Source organism: Amblyomma americanum, chromosome 7, assembly GCF_052857255.1.
Source record: "Amblyomma americanum isolate KBUSLIRL-KWMA chromosome 7, ASM5285725v1, whole genome shotgun sequence".
Lineage (NCBI taxonomy): Eukaryota > Metazoa > Arthropoda > Arachnida > Ixodida > Ixodidae > Amblyomma > Amblyomma americanum.
In genome coordinates, this window is record NC_135503.1 from 158662506 (window position 1) to 158686663 (window position 24158).

A 24158-nucleotide genomic window follows, 5' to 3' on the forward strand; every position below is an offset into this window, starting at 1 on the left:
GTTTTCGCGAGGACATTTGCAGCCCTGCCAGCAATGAGCTCTTTCTATTACCCCTGCACCCCACTATTATTACGTTATTTCGGTGGTGTTTGTCTCTAGGGCGTTCTTTCCGTCCTCAGTTACCATAAAAATATGCATATCGAGGCAACTCGCCGCTCATTCCCGCGCACACACGGAAAAAAACTCGCGTGCGCATTCTAATCACGTTCTATGAGCGTATCTGCTTTTCGGTGTCCAACCTGTTGAACTGGATTACAGGAAGCCAATCTTTTTTTTTGCTCCGTGACATTTTCGCTTTGGAGCCAATGAGTTTCATGTTACATGAGCATCGATGCAAAACTGCTTTGCTGTACTGAGGATAATAAAGCATCCACTGTTCCCTCTTCCATCATTTCAGTTCACTCGATTCTTATAAATATTTTTTGGATGGTGCAAGTCTAAAAAAGCGTGAAAAGGCTCAGAAGAGATCTTCCGAGATTAATACTTTTCCGTGCGGGAAAGGCAACACAAGCATGCTCAAGTGTCTGGCTCAATAGTGTTCCACAATGTGAACTTGCTTGGTGGATTAAACTTTAACTAGAAAACGAAAGCTGAAAGTTATATTCTGAAGGTCCCACATGACAGTTCCAGTAACGGGCAATCATAATTAGCCTGGTTGTGTAATAAATATTCAAGATTTATTCCTAGACTTTCCAGCAGAAAATCCTGCAACTTGGGCGCGTAATGAAGGAACGCCCAGGAAGAACACAGTGTAAATGTAGTCAAACCCAAAGAAAGAGTTACACGACGGCACTTTATTCTTTCCTTGTACAGAAGCCGGAGACAATATTTAAACATATTCATTGCTACTTATCACAGACATACACAAAACCATCTACAAACATCTACATAGCATAAAATGAAAAAAAAAACGAATCATTTCACACCAGCAGCTGCTGCACGCATGCCTATGCTTTTGGATCCACATTTTGGCTGCTGGGGCAATTTTCGTGAAAATTCCTCATTTTTCTTGCGTAGTGCAAATCGCAGCCTGCACAACAAGAACTCATGCACGGTTTTTTCGGCGACATGGTGGCATGCTGGCAGTTCACAAAATCTTTGCTCGATTGATGCTATCAGTTTTTCAACTTGGTCTATTTTAAGGGTTCCCATTAAAAGTGAGTTCTCATTTGACCTGAAATAACTCTCGGCTGTCTCAAGCAAAGCTACTACGGCTTTGGAAAGTCTATAAAGCGACATCTTGTTAGAATATTTTTTCAGCTACAGCTGTTTTCAGCACTCTCATCTACTAACGCAGCTCTACATTTTCCGCAAAGCTTGTGCTTCTTGGTGATGTTCCTTGCGATGTACCCTGACAGGTACACTAAGGAGTGGAGCTCCTCTGGTACAAGGTTTTCGACCTCTTCTGGCAAGTTTATGCTTTCAAGCTGAGCACACAGGTCAGACCTTGAGCTCAAGAAATCTGCCAGTTGCACAGAGTCGTCAATATCATACGATCCATGCTTGCTAGGCTTGAAAAAATGTGCCAGGACTATAAGTCTCAACCCGTATTTGAACTCCCTTGCCCTTGGCACTGGAGACTTTACCCTTACAGTACTGAACAGGTTTTCCAAGGCGTCTTGAGAAAAACGGCTCAAGAGGAGAAATCTGAAACCTCGTTCCCTCACATAAAATTGCCACAGGTTGAGTGCTGTGGTGGTAGTGATGGTAACACCAGCTTGGAGTGGCTTTCATGCTGGGTTACGTCTGCCTTTATGAAATATGCTTAGTTTCCTGAACACATCCATAAATTCAAGTAAAAAAACTTCAGCCTCCTCAGCCTTCTCTCGACGAAGGTCGCTGAGTGCAAGTGAGATGGATCTAGACGTCATTAAAGAAAACCACCTGAACACACTGTCTAAAAACCATGCTGTTGTTAGAGCTTCTCTTTCCAGCTTGTTTTGGTCAACAAGAAGCCGCAGTGCAGAAGAAACGGCATGATTAAACAGGGCGCAGGTCGTACCAACATTCATTTTTTTCAAAATGGCTTGGGTCCAAATGCTTAATCTTTAACCGTGGTGCAAGCTTAAGGTTGTTCTTCTCATCTATCTCGCAGAGCTGTTGCACGTACTTTAGGGAGACCTGAAAAATCAATGAATTAGTATGCATCAATTATGCACGCCAGGATGTGAAAAGCCGACAGCTGTTACATGAGGCAGTTTGCGCAACAGACGCGACGAGACTCAGTTGCAACATAACAGAAAGAAACTTCAGAAGCGAGGTATGTTTGCAGCTATTTAGCGCATGCTAGCTTAAACCACACAGTAAAATGGCATTATTATGATGGAAGAAAAAATTGGGTCAGATCAGTGTTATTTATGTGGTTCAATTTTGCATGCTGTTTTTTGTACCAATGATGGTGAGCCACTACCAAGCAAGTCGCCCTGAACAGTTGACCATGCGAAGGTTGAGTGACTGGCGTTTAAAAATAATTGCTGCAGCTTTCTTAGCCACTAAACTGTACTGCGTTATAAAATGTCATGGTTACTTAGCATGCGACTAAAGTGATTGGAATGATATTTTTTGTCGCAGTTTCATGTGTAAGAATCATATACGAATCATATAGCGATGCGGCAGCAGTGGCGGTGGCGCAGTTCCATGTTCTCTGCCTAAACCTGTCATCGAACTCTTGCAGAAACTTTCGCACGGTGCCGTCTACAACCTGGTTCATCATATCAGTACACTGCTGATATCAACTCTGGCCGTCACGTGGGGACCCAAGCGCCGGGACCTTCCTATAAAAGCGGCGACAAGCGACCCCCGTCTTCATTCAGCGATGCGGCAGCAGTGGCGGTGGCGCAGTTCCATGTTCTCTGCCTAAACCTGTCATCGAATTCTTGCAGGTTGGTAATAGACAATTTATTAAGCACTTTTCTTTTTTTCGCGACCGCCCCTGCTGCTGCTCTTGCTGTTTGGCACTTTTCTGTTATTGCCTATTGGATGTTGGTTTCTGCTCTTGTTTACCATGAAGGACGCATGCTCCTCTTGCAACGAAAATTTTGCCGATGGTGACACGTTCATGACGTGCATCGACTGCACTTGTAAATTCCACATCGGAAAATGCAGCGGCCTGACCGAACGATCGTTTAGGATGATGAAAGAAACCACTAGGAAAGCGCTGAAATGCCCAGCTTGCAAGCAAGCAAATGTCTTGGAAAGCTTCCAGGCAGAACTAGCGGAAATAAACGGAAAATTGTCTGGCATGCTCGTACTGGAGACCAAATTAGACAAGCTAATGAGCATGCAGGAAACTGTGTTGAGCATCGCGAAGTCAGTACAGCTTCTGTCTGACACTTAAAATGACATAAAAGTGAACCTACAATGACAGGAGAAAGAAATAGGCGACTTGCGGCGCCGAGTGGAGGCTGTCGAGAGTGGAAGCGGTGAAAGTACTGTCCAAACACTAAAACAAGAATTAAATGAACTCGAACAGTATAGCCGCCACCAGAACATTGAAATCCATGGGCTTGAGCTGAGAGAAAATGAAGACCTCATGGCTGAAATTAACAAGATTGCCCGAAAATTGGAGCTTCCTGATTTATCCGATAGCAACGTTGAACATGTGCATCGTTTGCCCCCCAGAAAGGACAGAAGGCCTGTGGTGATTGTAAGGTTTTCCAACCGAGCCCTCAGGCGCAAATGGTTTGAAGCACGCAAGTGCGCCCAAGAAAAGTTGACCAACATCAGCTTCTATGAAAACTTGACAGCAATGAACAGGCGATTGCTATGGCTGGCGAAGATAAGGGCAAAGGAAAATGACTACAAATTTGTGTGGACTTCTGAGGGTAAAGTGTTTGTAAGAAAACAAGCAAAAGCAAGTGCTATCAGGATTGCAACCGAAAATGACCTGAGCAAAATTGTTTAGATCAGTGACGACAGGTATTTTGATTTCAAAAATCAAGATGGCGTACCACACGACAACTTCGTTCAATGATCTGGTGAAAAGTAACAAGTGTTTTTTTGAAAAGGGGCTTTCTTTTTTTCATTTAAATACACAGAGTCTGAGGAACAAACAAGATGACGTCGGTACATACCTCTCACAACTACAGTGTTCCTTTGATTTCTTGGCTTTTTCAGAAACATGGTTTTCAAGTGTCACTGATGTTACGAATTTTTCCGGGTACAGTCACGTCTCAGTTTATCGTGAGCAAAAACGTGGTGGAGGGGTGTCCCTATTTATCCGCGACTGTTCTCACTATGATACCATAGACGACTTTACTTGCATGTGTGACGACTTTGAAACTGTTGCCATCATGAGCAAAAACATTGCCATCGTATGCATTTACCGACCGCCCCAGGGCACGCTGTCAATCTTTTTAAACTACATTGAATCACTCATGGATTTTGTCAATTCCCGGAAGAGGCATGTAGTGATCATAGGGGACTTTAATATCGATCTTAACTCTAATAACCGTGCTAAAGTTCAACTTCTTGAAATTATGCTTCAAAATGGTTGTGAGAACGTCATTGAACAGCCTACGAGAGTCACATCGAATACAAGTACGCTGATCGACTTATGTTTCACAGATTTTTCTAAGTCTGCTAGTTGCTCCGGTGTACTTTGTTCAGGATTGAGCGATCATCTACCAATGTTTGTAGCATTACCGATCGCCACGCGTACACAGTGCACAAATAATACTATCCGTATCATCAATAACGGCGGTAAAAAGACCTTTCATTCACTTGTTGAAAACTTGAACTGGGCGAACGTATATAAGGAACCCGATCCATCTGTATCCTACGATATTTTTATGTCCGAATTACAAATTTGTTACGATGCTGCTTTCCCACTCACAACAATTGTTCGGCACAAGAAAGCAAGAAAAGAATGGATTACGAATGACCTTTTCAAGCGCATAAAACACAAGGATAAGCTGTTCGAACAGTTTCTGCGGACGCGTGATATTGCAAAGCTGCAAGAATTCAAGCGGTTCAGAAACAAACTTAGCTCTGACTTAAAAAAAGCCAAGTATAGATTCTATCAACATAAGTTCGAAAAGTGCGCAGATAACTCCCGAAAAACATGGAAACAATTCAATGAACTAAACGCTACGCACGTTTCTAGTATACCATTTGAATTAGTTATAAATGGAGCCACTTATTCGGAGCAAAACTTAGTTAACCTTATCAATGATCATCTAGCTAACGCAGGTGCTGGAAACTTTTCATCTCTTTCATTGCCTCACAGCAGTCTGGAGAGATATATAGGGCAGATGCTGCTTGAAAGTGCATTTTTAACGCCCACTTCTGAGGTTGAGATAAACCTTATCATAAACTCGTTCGATAACCGATCGGCAGCTGGCCACGACGACATTAAAGCCGCACCTATAAAAGAAATTGCCCACTTAATCTCAAAACCACTCGCTTACATCTGCAACCGCATACTTGCTTCGGGAATCTTTCCTGCGAAAATGAAGATAGCTCGTGTCGTCGTCATTCACAAGGGAGGAACATACAGTGACCTGAACAACTATAGGCCGATTTCAGTTTTGCCTCTTTTTTTCGAAAGTGATTGAACGTGTCATACACAAACGGCTCGACAACTTTTTGTTGCAAAAATCATATCAACAAAGCAGTAGGGTTCCAGGAAGGAAGATCAACTGAAATGGCCCTCGTACAAATAAAAAATAAAATAATTAAAAATATTGAGGATAAGCTCTACACCGTTGGAATATTTCTAGATTTTCGCAAGGCCTTCGATTCCATCAAACATCATATTTTGCTAAGAAAACTGGAAATATGTGGAATTAGGGGCATAGCACTTCAACTCATGCGCAGTTACCTTGAGTCGCGTTTTCAGTTCGTATGCCTACATGGCTATAAATCAAACCCAAAGACTGTAAAATATGGTGTACCGCAAGGATCTATATTAGGCCCTTTGCTCTTCTCGATCTATATAAACGATATAGTTAACATTCCTCAAACTGATGATATAGTATTATATGCAGACGATACGAATGTAGTCTTCTCTGGAACAAATCTTAAAGAACTTGAAGACACTGCTAACACGTGGCTATTAAATCTTAGTGTATGGCTAAACTTAAATAATCTTGAACTCAACGAGAAAAAAAATAAATTTTTGCTTTTTTGTGCAAGAAACAAGCCAATTGATTACGATTTTAAGCTTCGTTACGGCTCTTGCTACCTTGAGCGTGTCAGCTCCCATTCCTTTCTAGGAGTTAAATTCCATCACAGCCTAGGCTGGAGCGACCACATAGACCACACCCGTGTCAAGATAGCGAGAGCTATTGGTATGCTTTCCCGGCTTCGAGATCTTATACCTTGCTCGCTGAAAAGACAGTTGTATTTCTCTCTTATCCATTCTCGCATCAGTTATTGTCTTCTTATCAGGGGTACTTGTAACAAAACTGACTTAGAAAAAATATCAGCCCTGCAGTCGCGTGCAGCTCGGTTTCTTTTACCTGCAGGAAACAACACAAATAGTTGCTCGGCAAATACAGTCTCGAATGATCCCTGTGAAAACCATGTATGAACTCAAAATATGTGTGTTTATTTATAACGAAATAAAATCAAATTACATTAATTTTTTTAACACGCACCTAAATAGATCTACTGGTTACAGCTTGCGTCAGACTTCTGTTGTGGTAAATAGGCCTCGTACTAACTACGGAACACAATCAATTAAGCACCAAATCATGTTGATGTGTAATTCTCATCCATTTGTAATAGATGCAGCTAAAAATAGTTCCACGCCCAGGGGTTTTAAACGCATCTGTTCGTCTTTTTTTTTTGTTTAACCTTGTGTCCTAGACGACCAAATGCTTACTTCTGGTTCCGTTTGATGTAATATTATGTCGGTTCGAACAGCCCTAATGTATTGCATTTCTGTACCATTTTTGTATATGATTTAGTGTGTATTATTATTTTATTATCTGTATATATTTACAAGAACTGTCTATGATGCGTCTGTTCTGTAAGTGATGGCTAGGACAGCCTTTTTTTGTTGTGTAATGCAATACTGCTCCTGCTGCTGTACCCAAGCGAGGACAAGACCCAGTCAGGAGGTTTAGCACCTCCTTTTGTCTTGCCTCGTGGGCAATACCTGTATGTTGCCCAAAGGAGAAATAAACATGTCTCAGTTTTTCTCTGGTGTTTAGGCACTTATATATTTTTGGGAAGCTTGTATGTTTTCGTACTGCTTTCTGCATCTATATACGTTGGGCTAGGGAAGTTTAGGAAAACTGTATGCTCATCATTTCACCTGTCATTTACTCTATCACTAACATCCAAAAGTATTGCTTAAATTTTACAGGTTGCACTACCGCTTTTTAAAAGAAGTATTCGCTTCAGTTCTGAAATAAAATGGTCTAGCTGCAGCAGCTTCTAAGCCGAGTAGCGGTTACTGTTCTTGACAGCTGGCCCGAAAGACGTGGGTTCAATTCTGGCTGTGGCATTAGCATTTCGATGGAGCTGAAATACTCGAGAACCATGTACTGTGCCATGTCAGTGCACTTTAAAGAACTCCAGGCTCTCGAAATTGTCTGCATCCCTTCACTTTGGCGTCCCTCATAGCCTAAGTCACTTTGGGACGTTATCCTATATTAAACAAAACTAACCCTAAGCTTACAAATATCAAAGCCTGCCTAGTTTAAGCAGCAGTGTTAAGAAAAATGATGTAAAATTAAATTCAAGTTCACTCACTTCGTTGGTTGGCAAATTGTGCCTCTGGACAATTTCGTCGTCAAGAAGTATTCTTTGCTGCCGTACCATGTGACCTCGGAGATTCTTGAGTAGATGGGGCGCATCTGCGAGAAAATGCAGGCTTCGGCCATCTCCGCAGGGATGGGGACACATTGTCCTAGCACGGCCATATTTTGAGGCCACAATGTTGCACAGCCTCCAGATGGCTTGGTTTCCGCTGCCCATATCCGATGTCACACAGTCTACTGAAAGACCAATGGTCTCACAGCGTTGAATTATTTGAAACAAGATATCCAGCGCCTTTTTTAGCATCAAAGGAGTCACCTATAATTGAAGGACAAAACAAGCATTTAGTCAATTTTCTTTTCACTCCATTTTCAAAGAAACTATTCTACTCAAAGGAACATACCCCCCCTTTAGTAAAAGGCTGTATGGAGCAATCACTTTATGCGTAGGTATGAATGGAAGATAGATGACAGATAGGTATAAACAGTAATTCACCGGTGAAATGGTAGGCCACTGTTTGTTTCCACCTTGATGTCACACCAGCTAACATAAAAACAAGGGCATGTGTTGCCATCACGGCCGTCGCTCCAGGGTCCGACAAAGGCACGGTTGGATGTCCTAAAAGACAACAAACAGATTTAAAAGAACTGCAGGGCGTGTTTTACTATAGGCCTTACCGATGACAGATTGTGTAGTGTTGTCGTAGTCAAGGCCAGCAGTCAGCTGAATTTCATCCAACATTATCACAGCACTTCTTTCTTCTGGATTAAAATGAGTCACTTTGGCTTCAAGAGCGTTGAGCATCTCTTCCAGAATGCCTAGAAAATAATTTTAGGAGGTGCAACTTAAAAGGTATATATTGCAAACATGTGGTATTGGTGATCAAATGCCAAATGCAGAGAGAACATGGTATGATGCAGGAGCTAGGCATACCAGGAGCAAACTTGAGATCCTGAATATGTTGTTGGAGTGTTCTCTCTCCAGATAAGGGCCACCCATTTTCTCTGAGGTGCTCATAGCCTTTTGAGCCACACGACAACCTGAGCTTCAATGCTTTCTGAATAGTCTTGGCTGTCCATGAAGAACCCCTCATGCTTCCTTTCTGTAAGCAACGCATTTGGTCTTCCTCAAGGAGGTGGCTAAGGCTGTCCTTCATGTTTTGGCACTCAGTTTGCGCCTTGATTCTTTTTTTCCTTTCCAAATTCAGCCGACGCTTGAGAGCTGCAACCTCTTCAGGGACCTTGTCAAGCTGAGCTGTTTTGTCGCAAATTTTTTCTACGCTGCAGTCTTTCTGCACTTCTGTTGGCATTTTGCTGATTTGTCCTGAAATGTATTCATACATGATTTGTAAAAACATTTTGGCATAAAGTAAAACATAATGGTATGAGCAAAATGTGGCACACAGAAGTCTTACCAAGGGTAGCGTCTTGTTCTGTGTCTTGAGTGCTAGCTAACTCCACAGAAATGGAAGTGCTGGCAGCTTCTAGTGATGCTGCCTCAGACACAGTCTGAGCTATCACTGAAAGAATTTGTGATATCATTTAAGAACATGCCTCACTATCATTAGAGTGCATGTACAGCCACATATACATTGTACTTGAGTTGCAGCAACATAGCAGCTACAAGACAGTAACTCCATTCGATTCAGTACCTGTTCACAGCATCGTTAAAAACAGTTTGGCATAAAGCAAAATACAATGATATCAGTCAAAGGTAGCCCACAGCCGTCTCACCAAGGGTAGCATCTTGCTCTGTGTCTTGAGTAATCACAGGGTGAAGTTTGGGTCACTGACCAAGTCAAAAACAAACGAAAATGACGTTCCGGGTCCCGTACGGGACCCTTGTTCACAATAAGACTGTCAAAGAAGAAGGCGGGATTATATAGTCTTCAGGATTGTTCCTAATCTTTTTGCGTAGATATGATGAAGGGAGCCTTGATTCCTGTTCAAAGTATCTTTCGTCGTCTGGATGACTAATGATTCTAGATGCAGTTTATTCAAATTATTTCTTTCTGTGGCTGCAATCTCCGCCTCGTCCCAGGCTATTTCGTGGCCAGTGGTCTGCACGTGCTCGGCGATAGCGTTCTTTGATGCGCGATGGTTCCTTACATCGCCTTGATGGTCTTTCATTCGTCGCTGGAAGTTCCCGGTTTCGCCGATATAGACGGATGTGCAGTCATTGCAGGGAACATTGTAAACCACACCAGGAAATTTGGCGCGTGGCAGGGGGTCCTTTACGTTCACAAGTTCGGCACGTAGCTTGCTTGTTGGCACGTGGGCGATGTGCACTGAAGATGTGCTTCCTGAAGATTCGGGAAAGGGTTTCACTGACTCCAGGTACATGAGGAACTGCAGCACGCTTCATGGTTTTTGTGCTTCCATCTCGTTGTCCCCTCGTGCGTTGCAAGTTTTTAGACATATTGTTCACAAGGTTCCTTGGGTAACCGTTACGCTCGAGATCCCTTTTTATCACCTTGAGTTCGTTGCTGAAGCTTTCCGGGTCTGCGCAGACATTTCTTGCACGGTTCAGTAGTGACGAGATAACTGATCGCTTGTGAGCCAAGGGGTGGGACGATTCAAAGACGAGATATCGTCCGGAGTGCGTCGGCTTTCGGAACACGCTGAAACTTAAGCGGCACGCGGCACGCTTGACGTTGATGTCCAAAAACGGGATGCCAAGATCCCCGCTTTTCAAGTTGTCTGGATACCTGCACAAAGTTTTGGCTCCATTGGTGGGAAAGTCAGCGACGGACATCAAGAATTCGCAAGATTTCATTGAGAAGATCAAGGACGTTACCCTGGATGAAAATGATATACTTGTGTCATTCGATGTTTGCCCATTGTTCACGAGTGTTCCAGTCGAACTTGCCGTACACACCTGCAAAGAGGCCCTGAAAAACGATCCATCCTTCCCAGATCGTACGCCGTTGGAAGTTAGCAAGATCACTGAACTCCTTCGCTTCTGTCTGGCTAACACGTATTTCGTTTACAACGGTACGCTGTACAAGCAAATTTTTGGTACTGCTATGGGAGCGTCAATTTCAGTGACGGCTGCCAACCTTACAATGGAAGCCATTGAAAGCAAAGCCCTGAACTCATTCAAGCCACGTCCAAAGGTGTTCCTGAGGTACGTGGATGACTGCTTTTGCATTCTGAACAAGCAGAATCTACAAAGCTTCCTTGACCATCTCAGTGCCATGGAGCCATCTATAAATTTTACCGTGGAAAAGGAAATGAATGGCAGCATCCCGTTATTGGACATCAACGTCAAGCGTGCCGCGTGCCGCTTAAGTTTCAGCGTGTTCCGAAAGCCGACGCACTCCAGACGATATCTCGACTTTGAATCGTCCCACCCCTTGGCTCACAAGCGATCAGTTATCTCGTCACTACTGAACCGTGCAAGAAATGTCTGCGCAGACCCGGAAAGCTTCAGCAACGAACTCAAGGTGATAAAAAGGGATCTCGAGCGTAACGGTTACCCCAGGAACCTTGTGAACAATATGTCTAAAAACTTGCAACGCACGAGGGGACAACGAGATGGAAGCGCAAAAACCATGAAGCGTGCTGCAGTTCCTTATGTACCTGGAGTCAGTGAAACCCTTTCCCGAATCTTCAGGAAGCACGGAGTGCACATCGCCCACGTGCCAACAAGCAAGCTACGTGCCGAACTTGTGAACGTAAAGGACCCCCTGCCACGCGCCAAATTTCCTGGCGTGGTTTACAATGTTCCCTGCAATGACTGCACATCCGTCTATATCGGCGAAACCGGGAACTTCCAGCGACGAATGAAAGACCATCAAGGCGATGTAAGGAACCATCGCGCATCAAAGAACGCTATCGCCGAGCACGTGCAGACCACTGGCCAAGAGATAGCCTTGGACGAGTCGGAGATTGTAGCCACAGAAAGAAATAATTTGAACAGACTGCATCTAGAATCATTAGTCATCCAGACGACGAAAGATACTTTGAACAGGAATCAAGGCTCCCTTCATCATATCTACGCAAAAAGATTAGGAACAATCCTGAAGACTATATAATCCCGCCTTCCTTTTTGACAGTCTTATTGTGAACAAGGGTCCCGTACGGGACCCGAAACGTCATTTTCGTTTGGTTTTGACTTGGTCAGTGACCCAAACTCCACCCTGTTATTATGCTTCATCCTGACCAGACGGTATTCCGTCGAACGTTAGACTACGTGAATATTCGCCATCAATTTGGCCAACAAGCTGTCATTGGAATAAGGCGTTTCATAAGCATCTCTGCACGCTGGCTGCCTTCAGCACGCACTTACGTTTTAGCCTGGAGTGAAAATCCAACAACGTTACCACAAGGTCACTGAAGCTTCGTCGACCTGTGAACACTGCCTTCGGACGCAAGGTGGTGACAAAGGCAGAACGGCAGCTCGTACAAGCCCGCATCGACGAATGTAAGTGCACTTTAAAGCGTCTGCAGCACGAAGCTTTCTTCGCGAAGCGCCAGCTAGAATTCCGCATGCCGGATGTGTTCCCTGAGATACAACTCGTTGCCAATCAAGAAATGAGGCGCACAGCCAAAAAGCACGAGGTTTCTCAGAACAGGAAGCTATGCATTTTGCTGGACGAAAAAGGAAACAAGCCAGCAACAGCAACCTTTAAGGTTCAGAACATGTCATCGTATGCCCTGAGTTCGGCGGAAGAAATGGTGCTCAGCCGAGGTTTGAATTTCAATCAAGGAAAGCCGCCAGACACACGCAAGATGATTTGCGCTGTGGAAAGAGCCGTCAGCCTTCTGGATCAAGACGTCCAAGAAAATGTCAGGACGAACGCAGTTGGCATATTTAAAGGAATGCGGACGAAATGCTGCCAACAGAATCTTTCCGAAGCTGAGCGTAAGGCGCTCAAGTCACTGCGGAAAAATAAAGACATCGCCATTCTGCCCGCGGACAAAGGAAATGTAACGGTGGTCCTTGACCGCTCCGCCTACCTCTCAAAAATGACCCAGTTGCTCGAGGACGAAAGGACCTACTGTAAGTTGACCAAGGATCCGACTTCAAAAGTACAGTCAAGTCTCCAAAAAATCCTTTCGGACATATTCAGTGGTCTCCCCCCTTCTCAAAAGAAGCTTTACTAAAGGCTTCTTTGCACAAATGGATCGGCTCCCGCAATATATGGTTTGCCCAAGATCCACAAAATTGGAACTCCGCTCAGGCCAATCGTGGATTACACAAGATCCCCGCTTTTCAAGTTGTCTGGATACCTGCACAAAGTTTTGGCTCCATTGGTGGGAAAGTCAGCGACGCACATCAAGAATTCGCAAGATTTCATTGAGAAGATCAAGTACGTTACCCTGGATGAAAATGATATACTTGTGTCATTCGATGTTTTCTCATTGTTCACGAGTGTTCCGGTCGAACTTGCCATACACACCTGCAAAGAAGCCCTGAAAAACGATCCATCCTTCCCAGATCGTACGCCGTTGGAAGTTAGCGAGATCACTGAACTCCTTCGCTTCTGTCTGGCTAACACGTATTTCGTTTACAACGGTACGCTGTGCAAGCAGATTTTTGGTACTGCTATGGGAGCGTCAATTTCAGTGACGGCTGCCAACCTTACAATGGAAGCCATTGAAAGCAAAGCCCTGAACTCATTCAAGCCACGTCCAAAGGTGTTCCTGAGGTACGTGGATGACTGCTTTTGCATTCTGAACAAGTAGAATCTACAAAGCTTCCTTGACCATCTCAATGCCATGGAGCCATCTATAAATTTTACCGTGGAAAAGGAAATGAATGGCAGCATCCCGTTTTTGGACATCAACGTCAAGCGTGCCGCGTGCCGCTTAAGTTTCAGCGTGTTCTGAAAGCCGACGCACTCCGGACGATATCTCGACTTTGAATCGTCCCACCCCTTGGCTCACAAGCGATCAGTTATCTCGTCACTACTGAACCGTGCAAGAAATGTCTGCGCAGACCCGGTAAGCTTCAGCAACGAACTCAAGGCGATAAAAAGGGATCTCGAGCGTAACGGTTACCCCAGGAACCTTGTGAACAATATGTCTAAAAACTTGCAACGCACGAGGGGACAACGAGATGGAAGCGCAAAAACCATGAAGCGTGCTGCAGTTCCTTATGTACCTGGAGTCAGTGAAACCCTTTCCCGAATCTTCAGGAAGCACGGAGTGCACATCGCCCACGTGCCAACAAGCAAGCTACGTGCCGAACTTGTGAACGTAAAGGACCCCCTGCCACGCGCCAAATTTCCTGGTGTGGTTGACAATGTTCCCTGCAATGACTGCACATCCGTCTATATCGGCGAAACCGGGAACTTCCAGCGACGAATGAAAGACCATCAAGGCGATGTAAGGAACCATCGCGCATCAAAGAACGCTATCGCCGAGCACGTGCAGACCACTGGCCACGAGATAGCCTGGGACGAGGCGGAGATTGTAGCCACAGAAACAAATAATTTGAATAGACTGCATCTAGAATCATTAGTCATCCAGACGACGAAAGATACTTTGAACAGGAATCAAGGCTCCCTTCATCATATCTACGCAAAAAGATTAGGAACAATCCTGAAGACTATATAATCCCGCCTTCCTTTTTGACAGTCTTATTGTGAACAAGGGTCCCGTACGGGACCCGAAACGTCATTTTCGTTTGGTTTTGACTTGGTCAGTGACCCAAACTTCACCCTGTTATTATGCTTCATCCTGACCAGACGGTATTCCGTCGAACGTTAGACTCTGTGTCTTGAGTGCTGGCTGCTTCCAGTGATGCTGCCTCAGGCACAGTCTCAGCTGACACTGAAAGAATTTGTGATATAATTTAAGCACATGCCTGACTGCCATTAACGTGCATGTGTAGCCACATATACATTGCACTTGAGTCGCACCAACATACCAGATACAAGACAATAGTTCGATTCGATTCAGAGCCAGTTCACAGCATCGTTAAGAACAGTTCGGCATAAAGCAAAATACAAGGATATCAGTCAAATGTAGCCCACAGCAGTCGCACCAAGGGTAGCATCTTGCTCTGTGTCTTGAGTGCTGGCTGCTTCCAGTGATGCTGCCTCAGGCACAGTCTCAGCTGACACTGAAAGAATTTGTGATATAATGTAGCACATGCCTGACTATTATTACCGTGCATGTGCAGCCAAAAGCGAAATGCAGTGGTTCTTTGCGCCACAGCGGTACCGCATCTGCATCCAGTTCAAGCAAGGAAGGCAGTGCACGGGAGAACTCTGAACTGATGCAGTGAGCCACGGCTGAATCGAAGGCACTTTGAGCATGCTTATAAATTACTTGTTCGAATTCCCACACGTTCCTGGTAGACAAAACTGCTCATTTCTGATTTGTAAAAAACTTCACAAGATTCCTTCATTACAAAAAGCTCTCTGGCATGAATTAATTTGTTTACTATTCTAATATCACCATATGAACATGAATAGAAAAATTTGCAGCCACCCTCTACTGCGGTTTCAGTTTGTACAGGCACAGCTTCCATGTTTTCAGCAGCTGGCGGCAGCTGCAGTCCACGCGGAAATGGTGGCTTTTTCAGCTTCCGTGGCCCACGATGAAAAAATACGCTTGGCACCGCTTTCCATTTCAGTTTTTTTTCCATCTACTCTTGGCTTTTCGAAGTCCTCGGGAACAAAGTGGTCCTGAAAATTTATTTCACGCCATAACGTTGAGAAATCAAGTGTACACAGTAACATCTAAAAGTCATCTTGCATACGAGTGGCACTTATCCCAAGTCACATTTGATTTGCAATTATCAAAAGGTAATACCCTAAGCTGATACAGTTATGCTAACAAAAAACTACTAGATGAACAACCAATTTCATCTTGGCAATAGGATGGTACTCATAGGCAAATACTAAAAGTAGAGGCTATAAGCTGTTCTGAAAAGCAATATTTATATGAAACAGAAAGCGCGCTATATGTCTCAAAGCACACATAGCTAGAGGAATATAGCACGTACGCAAACGCTATCTTGGTGAATTTTTTTGCGATTTCAGCGTTCAAAAGCTAACAGCTAGTTTCAGAACCTTGTGAACACAAGTATAGCTTGGCTATGCAAATTAATTAGATCGAGATTAAATTTAAAAGGAGTGCTGAATGTTGTAAAGTAAGCAGCATTTTCCCTGTACAATTTGTGATAGTCGTTTGCTACGAGCGTCATCACTTCAAAAAGGCCACTCAGTTGCATGACGAACACGGAAACCCTAAAAGTTTTTAACACTGACACATTAGGAAACAAGCTCATAACCTTGGAAGAATCTAGTCTTGTGTGTTGAAAGAAAGCTGAACACTGCGGCAAAAAAAGAAGAGTAGCGCAGTACCATATGCAACCCCTACAACCCGAGTAACGCAATAATTCACGCATAGAAGGCGAGACAAGCCCGAATGTTCAATGTGTGGTCGTTAGAGCGCGTAACGTTATCGCAACGACCTCGTTATTATGCACTATTGTTTCATGGTCCCCTTATCCTGCATTTGATCATTTCAATGAGCCTGCACATGTCTGTCAGAGAAATACCATGCACACACAGCTCTATCGTTTGCTGTCGATTCAAACTACGTCCGCGTACAGGTGCGGACATAGGCAAAAGGAGCACGCTGTTCCGTGCTCATTACAATCACGCCTTTCCTATCGGGCATAAAATATTCTTTGTTCAAGAGCAAGCGCACTCGCGTCCACTGCCAGTCCTGACATACCAGAGCTTGCAGTTACAATTAGGCATCATGCGGCAAATGTTAGACGGCAACAGCGAGCTCTGTTTGCTTTTGTCCGCACGTGCAGCAGTTCTATTGCAACCTAATTTCATGCACTTTACGCTATGCCCAAGACCTCTGCCATGAACCAATCGAACTTACCTCGCACAAGCGTGTGTTTCCTGTCGGCACGAACTTCTCCCGGCTGATCCTGTGAAGCCAGGCAAGGCGCCGTTTCTCGTTGTTTTTCCCCCGTGGAATGGAGAAAAAAGTCTTCCCAGACTCTGTCCTGCTGCTGCACCCGAAAGCGCAGCAACCTGGCATGTTGTCTCGAAGCGATTTTTTATTCCAAACCTGAGGGACAAGCGCGAAACGTTGCAATCCGCACACTGAAACTGCTGCGAGAGGCGTCCACGCTTCGTCTGTTTGGAAGCTTCCGAGAGACCGCAGGCGGCGGCAAACCACGTGACCTGTGTTGACCAATTGGTGGCGCCGCGGCGCGGGGCAGCGCGGGGAAAAGATTCGCGGTACTCTGATATTATCCAGTGACTCTAGTCCGTGCTAGACATCGGCGCCATCTAACGGGCGCTCGCGCACTGTTGGAAGTGGGGTCCGGTTTATGACAATAGGAACATAGCGGCGCTCTCTGTGACTTTTCTTCCTGGCTTGAAGCTCTTCCAGGTTCCCAGAACTTTTCTTCTGGGTTTAAGTTGTCCTTTAAGGGCCCCCAACCTATTTTTCTTCACGGCTCGAAATTCTTTCTATCCGCAGAAAGAAGCACCAGAGTACAATGAATTTTTTCCTCCTCCTCCACCTGCTCGAGAGGAGAGCCAGCCAGCACCAAGAACATGGACTGCCAAACATGCCTCTGACGCCATTTCGGTCTGCTCAGTACTCGATCCACGTGGTCTCGGCCGGCATTCACAGGGAGTATTGGCGCCTGAGAGGCTAGGCAAGGACTGAATTCGCTTTAATAAAAATGGCTGTTGGGCAAACTAAGAGAGGAGGCTTACAAAAAAGCGAGAAACTTGTTCTTCTTGAGCAAGAACCTTATGATGCGCGAGTATCAAATTTTTGCTTGCGAACTGAATATTTCGAACCATTTTGAATATAGGCAAACAAAAAATACATGTTGCTGGTAACGGCTGAAATGCGCTAACAGACGGGACAGAAAAGAACACATACACATGCGCTGGTGTCTGTGTTCTCTTTCGTACCATTGGCGCTGTCCAGTCGTTTGCATCAACATCCACCAACCAGCCCGACTTAGCCCTCTTCATTGAACAAAATATCGAGTCTTAAAAAAGTTTTCCCACAACAGAACCACGAAAGAAAATATGTATCAGAACCTAACTTTACCTCACTCCTTATTGCGGTGGGGGAATACACTCGCCTGGTTTTACGGGGTTTAACGTCCCAAAGCGACTCAGGCTATGAGGGACGTCGTAGTGGAGAGCTCCGAATATTTTGGAGTGTCTGGGATTCTTTTACGTGCACTGACATTGCACAGTACACAGGCCTCTAGAATTTCGTGTCTATCGAAATGCGACCAACGCATCCGGGATTGAAGCCTCATTTTTCGGGCCAGCTGCCGAGAACAACAACTACTCAGCTACTGCGGTGTCTCCGGGATGGTTTGAGTAATGGCAGCAATAAACTTTAATTTGTATGGCTGTGCTGTGAAAACAACTCGTTGGATAAAAGTAGTCGGTTCAGTTTAAAATTTACACCGTCCGGTTCAAATAATGCCTACATCACAAAGCTCACGGAATGCAGAGCTACTATTATGGACTGAATGTTGAGAGAGCATTGTAAGGTGGTGGTGGTGGTAGTAGTGGTTTTATTAAAAATACTAGTAAAAAGGAAGGAAAAGATTTTTGCTGGCCCCGGCATCTGCCATCGATACTGAAGCACCAGAGCTGGAGCAGCGGAAATAAAGGATAGCAGGCAGAATGGAGAAATGAAATGAAAGTGGTGAGGGGACAGGAAGAGAGGATAGGGGGAGAAGTAATTTGTACAAACTATTTACACAATAAGAAATGCGTCCAGGTTGTGCGCGTGATTAGTTCATTTTAGAGGAATTAAATCACACACGCGCACAGCACTCTGTTGGTTACAACTGGAGTGGGGCGTCCAGTTATTAATCGTTCAAGGTAGAACTCGCGGAGCATACGGTCACTGCGTGTAACTACCTGACGGAGAACAGACGGGACGTCAAGCCCGTGTGTTCGAGGAATGCACAGATGCTCACCAAAGTTCGCTCATGAGTGCGCGTACTGCCCTGCGGCCACAATAGCGTCTTGATGGAGTCTGGTAGTAGCCCTGCGCCCTATAGGCCGCGAGCATATCGCGACGAGCATCGGCGAACGCGGCACAGTGAAGGAGCAGGTGTTCTAGTGTTTCCACTGCGCCGCATCCATCACACACATTACTCGTCGCGATTCCGTTACGCACCCGTCGTTCCCCGTGCCACACGCAGCCAATGCGCGCGCGGAGGATCCTTGCACGTTGTGACCGTGTAAGTGCGCGACAGCCGGTGACACTGTCGATGCGCTCACCTCCCGCGATGCATGGGTCGGGGTGCTGCTTTCGGAGATGGTCGTGGATGGCCGCACGCACGTCCTCCAGCGCAAGGGGCAGATCGCTGGCAGGTAGTTGGTGTGCAGCGGTCGCGAGGTCGTCAGCTTCTTCGTTGCCTGCGATGCCGCAGTGACAGGGCACCCACTGTGCACGCACGGCACAACCTCTCTGCGCGAGGCGCTCGATGCGCGAGCGAATTTCCCACACTAGTGGGGTACCGCGGCCGTTAGATTGCAGGCGACTGAGGGCGGCGCGGGAGTCGCACAGCAGAGCACTCCTGGGCGGCGGAGGGCCGACGGTGAGCAGCAGGTCCAGCCCGAGCCGGATCCCCATGAACTCCGCCGTGGTGGAGGAGCCCAGGAAGGCTGCGTGTTGCTGGCTGTGCAGTCGCAGGGCTAGGATGGTGGCCGCCGCAGCAAGGAAGCAGCTGTCGCGGGCCACTGAGCCGTCGGTGTACACGAGGCGATGGTCCTGGAGCTCCTCGTGTATGACGGCTCTGGCCAGCTGCTGCACTGCACAGAGGGGTGCGCTCCGCTTTCCCGCGATGCCGGCGATCTCTCGCTGTACCTTCGAGGCAGCAGGCCAGGGCGCGCAGGAGCCGTAGGGGGGTGGGCCTTGGGTCAATTACTCATACTCGAGCAGCGCCGTGCCCATTCGTGAGCGCGGGTGCGAGCGCATACGCTGCAGCAGCGAGCTGAAATAATTTCTTACTGGCGGAGCGGCGTCGAATGGTGCTACCTGAACAGCACGACAAAACGCAAAAACATGCCTCTGAAAACAAAGAGAACAAAATTGCGGTCGCAACGCGGACAGCACCATTCCCTCGACGCTCCCCTACGACCCCTATCGGTAACCGACCACCTCCACGCCTGCGACAAAAGTGAAAAAGCAAACCGCCCAACTACTATGCCCTATTTCTTTCTGGCTCACCTCCCAACTCCAATATCTATCACTTCCGGCATTCACTTTCTCTGGCCTGTTATCTATCCACTGACAGCGGCTCAATGCACTGCCAGTTGTCATAGCCTCAGAGGGACGAAACTACATGTTTCCAAAACATCAGCTTTAATGGTAAAATTTATTTGAAAAGGTACTTATACATAGCTAGAGCTATTTCTAGGAACCATAGCATTGAATGAGTGTCGACAAATTCAGTCAGGCGTGACTGCGAGCAGGCATGACACATAGCCGTGTGGCGGCACGTCGCATGCCACCTTACACATCAGGTGACAGGTGAGGTCCACCGAGACAACACATTTTGTACAGCGTCAAGTCTAAGTGGGATTTTCGAGACACACCACATAAACGGTGTTGTGCATATCGCCAGCCACTTCACCGACCCAAGCAGATTCTTTTAAAGAAACGAAAGCAAACGCCATTTCTCCAGGTTAAGTAACAAGCGGTCACGTATGCCTTGCAATCACGAAGTGGTATGTATAAGCTATGGTTTATGTAAAGTTGAATTACTCTTTCTGTCTGAGGCAGGTGTGAATTCTAGTAGGTGGTTAGCTGTGAGAATGTGAATGTGGAACTCAGGCATAGAAGCTGGCATGTCGATAGAGAAAATGATCAAATAAAGCTGGCTCAACATTGCAGGTAAAGTCGGATTAACGAAATTCATCGAACAAATACACAGTAGATGAAGAAAGCCGCCAAACGATTTCGTTAATATTGACATAAAGATCCTTTCAAAAGTCAGCACAACATAGGAAGCGGTTGGAAGCTATTTTATGCTAAGCAATAATTCGAAACGCCCGGCGATGTTCAGCCTACAGCTGACAAGAAAAATCTGCAGAGATTGTTTACATTTCCATCACTGCGAAAGCAAGGATTTGTGCTACGCAGAAGACCACAATGAGCGGGCAGTGCCGCGGGACGGAGCGGATAGAAGTTGGCGAAGACGACGCTCTGCAATGTACAGAGCAAGAGTGCGGTGGAGTTTAATACGAGGGTGTTCGGCTGTGGCGATAGCCTTAGTTGTAGCATCGCAGGCTATAACTTAGGACGTTTATTACAGAACAGACTTTCTACCGGACTTATTTCAGCTCTTGAGGCCGTGTCTATCTTTGCCGCCCTTTTAGTTGTGTTGCCTTTTATCAAACTAGTGCTAGGCAGCCACTAGCTTAGTGCTTAGTAAATAATCTGTACATAGGTCCTTTCTATACATGCATAACCTCGTGCAGTATGTGCCATGATGAAAAAAAAAAGCGGTGATCGATATCCACGTAGTTTTGCGCAGCTGCCTTTGTTCGCGTCTCCGCGGGCTCTACTCCCATTCTTGGATATTTTTTATTTCCTTTTCTTCCCATTTTTTTTCCATGATTGGGACAGAGTGGACAAATATTGGCAAGAGACGGTCTGTCAAGGCTCTGAACGTCCGGATTAGTGCTTTTGCACTTATACATGCCGACGGAATAATTTTAGACAGCACAAAGGAAAGCTCAAACTAAGCATGCATTCGTAACAAAGTACCTTAATTCCCTGCTCCTTATGGGCGATAGAGTTATATATGCTACATTCTTTGCTGATAAAATCTAGTTGTAACGAGACTGAAAACGAGGCACCTGTGGTTGACTGCAAGCGAAGTTAACTAGTTTCTTTTAGAGTTGATCGACTCACGAATAACTTTTCGTCACGTACGATGTAATCGAAACAAACTGCTGATGTAGCCATAACATTTCTTTTTATTTTAAAGTTCTATAATTTAGCTACTAATGAGCGTAGTTCATTACGACGTGGTTGCGTTTGTGCCCTGCCAACCTGAATGTGTTCGGCGGAAAAAGGGAAGACAAATTATTACAGTTTTCAGTATATTTCAGTTTCTTGCAGGATTGCTATGACTCAGAGTGTCAAAGAAAACTGTTACCAAGATGTGAGATCCATTTGATCAAGAGCCGACCAAAATTGGTAGTTGCAGATGAAATTATTTCATCTGTTAGAGTGAAGACACGGAGCGGGTGGTAGGCCCTCGGTGAAGATCTACATCTCCAGTAAGCAGCAGCAAGCAAACCATTCAAAAATATTGAAATAATTCATAGCAACCGTTTTGATGGCTGATGGTTACTGGAAAGGAAACCAGTAAAAAGAAACTGGTTTTCGCTTTTCAGATTTAGTAGGAATCTAAGCGCATACTAAACCGTAAGCACAGACCTGAAAGACATGTAACCAATAACGTTTTAATCTTCTCATGTTTTCCGCTTGGGTTCTATTTTGTATATTTTATGGGCGTTGTATTTGTTTTCTCTTTTGTCAGTGTTACTGTGCGTTTCTCCTGGTTTTATGGCACGGCTGTGCCTTGAGGCTCCTACTTTATCACCACCCTTATCTTTTCTTGATGCGTCTGGCATTCTCCCGGGCGTTTGCATGGAGCATGCCTCGGTTGCGTCGGTTATCGTTTGTAGCAATTTATTTTTGTCTTCTTAATATTGTATTTTCACCTCTTAAGTGCACTTGGCTGTGGCAGTTAGGGGCCTTCGCATCTGTGCATAATTTTGACCGAGAGCTTGTGCTCATGTTGATTCGTATCTGCTGAGCTGCTGTTTTTTGTTAATCGTCCCTGACTCCTACGTGTTTTGTGGAAAATTCTTGCAATAAAGGAAGTTGACGCTGCTTGTGTGTTGTCTATAGTCTTCACTGAAGCATGTCTCTCTACGGTGACAAAGCTATAGCACGCGAAGACAAAAATATAGCATGTGTTTTTAGAACTCTTCGAGGGCAAGTGGTAATTCAGGAAGAGTTTTGTTGGGGTTCAAGCCACAGATTTAAAACTTGGACCTAAGTCTTACTTGGTTGTCGGGGCTAGTTTGGTGAACTCACAAAAAAATTATTCGGTGATCCTAAACATCTTCCATGAAATCAGCATCGAAGGCGCAGCTAGGCTGTCAGCATCGGCAGAAGGGAGGCAATTTTTCAATCTTTTTTAAATTCTAAGAAAATAAGAATGGTTGGCTGGGGCGCACGAACATGTGCATGGAACTATACTGAGAGAAGTGTGAAAAACTTACAAAACCACGCTAACATGGCCGACAGGTGAGACCCCATCGCTTTGTTCCCCTGCGCTGACTGCGTCCCCCAGCTGACTTCTCGTGAAGGCAGGAAGCGTTTGTGACGTCTGAACAACGTACCCTCGCGATTGCTGGAATTCTTGCTCTGTGAATTCCGCATAGCAAAAGAAGAAAGGCTGCAATGCATAACGAGGTACTTTTAAACGGGAGAACAGAGGGGGTGGAGCAGTGTTTCCTAACCGGCTCCGTGGAGAAAGCACTTTTGCACATTCAGTTGCAATCCCTTGATGTCGCGTTGTTTAGACCGATGGAAAGTCTTCCTGAAAGCACATGTGCACTCGGAACCGCGGTGAGCAATGTTCGAACAAGGATACAGACTTGTTATCTTGTTAGGTCAGGATTTATGCAAGAAAATGCGGCGTTTAAAAAAAACAATTAAAGGAAAGAATTGGCCGCGTCACGTGCGTGTACACAGGTTGACTTATTCTCATGTGCAGGTGTGTAACAGAGTGGCTTCCTGGCTCACAAAACTAGGAAGTGTGTCGCCGTGCACGGAAGCGTGACTTTCTTGAAGATAACCGATTCAGCAAGCATAAAATGTCTCTTTTTATTATGAGGACATGACCTAATGTCGGATCGAAATGGTCGTGTTTCCTCGAGGTGTCGGCGTCGGAGGAAAACCGCGTCCATGGTGGTGTTTGCGGCTGGTCGGGCAACCCAATTTAAGCCGGCTTCGGTTAATCAAACATGCTAATTCTTTTAGATAACTATGGCCGCATCTATACAGTTAATGCAGCGGCGCTGAAATCTACTTTTCTGCCACTTCACCAGAAGGATCACCGTAGTTGCTTTGGCAGGCCTTCTCGCTTAGCAGTGCTTGCCTCTCGTTGATGACATTTAGCTTTAGCATTGAGCGATACCGCACATATCTTTTTTGCTTTATGTACCTCCAGCTGAGCGTCGAAGCGTCGAGGCGCTCTCTGCCTCGCAAATTTTGTCGAAAAAAGCGTCCCAGTCTTACAGCGTCCCGATATTTCATTATTTTTTTAACAATGACTAACAATGACCGTAATGAGCTTCCGAATACAGTTTTAGTGCAGAAAATCATCTAGCTCCCACATCCAGCAGAATGAAGCGAAACCTTCCGAAATTCATTTGATGGTACTAAAAAAAA

General features: G+C 45.4%; 1 pseudogene; it reads right to left on the minus strand.

Moving 5' to 3' along the window:
* Nucleotides 1-7926, minus strand: part of LOC144098191 (uncharacterized) — a 57744-nt pseudogene extending 49818 nt beyond the window's left edge.
* Nucleotides 7927-24158: the final 16232 nt, after the last annotated feature.